Raw genomic sequence first — 3975 nt, forward strand, 5'->3', positions numbered from 1 at the left:
ATACAACCCTTAGGGAGCGTATATTAATAATTATACTAACGACTACAGAATAAAAAGAGTCGAATAGGAATAGTCTATCCTTTAGTAATATAATATAATAAATTAGAACTATATATTCCTCTCCGGGCCGTAGCATTACTAACTTCTAAGTAATTACCTTCCTTATATATTAGTTGGGAGGTTTAAATACTTCGAATAAAATACTAAAGTTATATTATAGAAGGCGAACTTCCGCCAATTAGTAATTAATATATATTTACCGAAGGTAGAGAAATAAATTCGCTAGTAATAAATTTAATTCGAACTCCTCAATTACCTATCCGGCTACTATAGTCTTTAATAAGGCGGGGTTACCGCTTAAATCCTTACTTAACAAATAAAAAATAAAAATTACCTATTCTATAAATTTAATCGACTTACCGCCAACTCCCTTTACCTTTATTATAAAATTAGTAGAAATAATATATTCGAAAATCTTTAAAAAAGCCCGGCCAATAATAATCTTACCGGCTCCCGGATCTATACAAATCTCGACTAACTCCGAATCTAATTTAACTATAATTATTATTCGGAGGTAAATAAAACTAGAGAGGGGTCCTTTCCTAAATAACTCATCTATTTAGGGCGTAGCTTCTTTCACTAATAAATTCTCGAAAGAGATATAGAAGACTAGCTCAAACGCCGGGCGAATACCCATTATAGCCCTTCTTTTTTTATAAAAATTAAAATAAATAAACATTTAATTACATAAAACGAAGAGTTCTTTATAATAATTGCATTTCCGGAAGCTAGCGTTTAAAGGAGAGACAGCGGGAATAACGTCTTGTATATACCTAGATTTCTAATTACAACCCTTTACATAACGTCTCTTCATTATTATAGAATTAAATTCCCTTAAATACTTAGAATAAATTAATTTACTACTATATATATAGTAAACTGAATTATCTAAATTAAAATTATAATCTTCCGAATCGCTTATAAAATTAATATAGTCGGAATCTATATTCCTATCCTCCTCACTAATATAATTAGCACAATCCCTACTCCAATTTCTATTATTATAACTATAATCGTAATTATAATTACGGCTAATATTGCAACTTCGGCCAATATTATAATTATAATTATTATAATAATTATAATTTTTATTACAACTTTTACTATAATCGTAGTCTAAGGGGTTACAATCGCAGTTACAATTTCAATCACAATTACAATCGCAATTACAATTACAATTAGAGCTTCTTCTAGCAATGAAATTAATATTTCGATTATTATACTTATAATAATCCTAACCCTAAAAACCGCAATTGCAATTCTAATTACATCCGTATGAACTAATAGAATTCCGGTTCTAGTCGGAATTATACTTATTTCTAACTAGGACGACTAGGACGGCTTTAATTTTCTTAATCTCTTTAAAATATTTTTTAATATCGTTAAATAAAGGGGAGGTTCGAAGAATAATTTTAATACTAAAACTTATTCTATCCTAAATTTATACTATTATACCGTACTAATTATTACAATACTTAAATATAATACCTATTATATAAACGTAGCAAAGCTATTTCAAAACGTATAAAGTAATAATATTAGGGTCTTTATAAATATAATATAAACGAAATTTACCCTTATTAAACTTACGAATTACTATAGTAGAATCGGGGATAAATTTTCTTACTAAAACCCGGATAAAAGCTTTAACTAATATACGAAATTAATAATAATATTTAGGGGTAATTTAATTATATTACTATATTAAAACCGTACTTTGTAATAAGGAAAACTATAAACGTATAATTAATCTATAAGTGATTAAGAAGGTATTCGGGTCCTTTAAAATAATATTAATATAATTAGCGAATATTATAATATTAATATAAACAATTAAAGTACTATCCTCAATTATACCTATATCGTCGGAATTATTAATAAAAGGGTTAAACACACTAATATCTTCCTTTTTAAACTTAAAATCCTTATTTCCTTTATTATACTTAATATTTCCAATACGAAAGAGCGTAGGAAGGGGGGGTAGGGAAGGGGCTAGGTCGTAGTATTTACAAAGGTAATAAGGGTCATAATTATTAAAATAATCGTAGTCGAAGCCAAAATTAAAATCATCCGGATCGAAATCGTCATCCTTATTATTAGTATCATTATTACTATCGCTAAAATTATTAAGACTAACTCGAATAACACAATTAGAGGGGTTAGGGGAGGCACTACCTCTAACTTTACTAATAAACAATTTAATTTTTTTAATATATCCTAAATTTATAATCTTATTAATAAATAATTTATTCTTATCAACATAATAAGAATTTACAACCTTAATAAACAATTTATTAATATTAAGCTTACTATTCTTACTAACCTCGGCAGTAGCTTTGCTAGCTTCGTCGTAGGAGAAATCCGGGTAGGCGGCTATATAAACATCCCTAATATAAAATTTACAAATTTATTCGAAGTACCTTTTATATATACGGGCCTACCTCTTTATTATTTAATACAGATTATTATTACAAGCTTTCAATCTATTAATCCAATCTATAAAATTCTTTTTATTAAATTTATCCCTATTAATAATATTAGTAATATAAGGGTCGGTAATACAATTGTTAAAATAAGTACGAGGGCGGGGAAGCAAACTACTATTATAATTAATTAACCTTCCTAAAACAATATAATTAACTATTTTAAATAGGAATTATTTAGTAGGATTATACAGGATTAGGATATACTTATATTTTTTAAAGTCTTTACGTATATAGGTAGGGACCTTAATATATATAATGTCCTCTTTGTTACTATCCTAAATAATTACTCTACGAAAAGAGCCTTTACTATTGTTATAATAATCGGATAATTTATAATAAATAGTAATAATATCGGACCGATTAGATCTAATATTTAGGAAATAACCTAATATTTTAATTTTCTCCTTACCCTTAATAATAGGTTTTAAGGCCTTAATTATATTTATAACCTCATTATAAATATAATAAATATTAAATTCAAGGTTAATGATAGAGGCGTTAAACTAATTAATACGAATTTCTTAAGTACGGACATCCCTAACATACACAATAAACTATTCGTACATCTTATCTTTAAACTAATATATATTATAATCAACTCCCCTAATAAAAATATCTATAATTTAGAGACGCTTCCAAATCTTCTTATTAGAAACGCACTCAGGACCCTCATTATCTTCATTAAATTTAGAATTATCGCGACTAAAAATCGCAGTATTACAATTATTATAGAAAGAACCGAACTTTTATAAGGAAGGCTAAGGAGGGGCGAAATCCTCCGGGAATTTAATAGAACTTTATCGAAATTTTAAAAATAAAAGCGAATTTATTATAATTAAAATAATATTATTAATAAGGCCGGGTTTAGGGTTAAAGGTAGGTTTCGTATTCTAAGTAACCTTTCGAATCTAAAACTAAGTAGATTAGCTACTTAAATAATTAATATTATAAATAGTAGGTGTAAATAGCTTGCGTAGGGAATAATATACAATAATCTACTATTCGGGGGGTCTTCATCTATTATAATAATTAATAGGAAATCCAAAAGAAGTATTAATATAAATCCATCTATCCGCAATCACAGTATTTTAAATAAAAAGACTAGAGTAATAGTAGAGGAAATAAATAGGAAACTATCTCCCTTAATACTATCTTATAATAAGCGATTAATAAATTCAAAGGGGGGAAATAACGAGAACTATCTTTATAATAAATATAATCGCTAGAATTACCCTTCGTATCGAATATTAAATAAATAATGCCCGGATCGGAGTAGTATTAAGGCTTCAATATACTCGTTCGAATCGGACCGACGCAAGTACAATAGTATAATATTAGGAAGCGGGTAAAGGACAAAGTACAATACTATCTTACAACGAATAATCGAAATTCTACTAATTAGAAGTGAGAAAAATCGTAGGGTTAATAT

This window comes from Neurospora hispaniola (genome assembly GCF_033458365.1).
Source record: "Neurospora hispaniola strain FGSC 10403 chromosome Unknown B0T23scaffold_1, whole genome shotgun sequence".
Taxonomy (NCBI): domain Eukaryota; kingdom Fungi; phylum Ascomycota; class Sordariomycetes; order Sordariales; family Sordariaceae; genus Neurospora; species Neurospora hispaniola.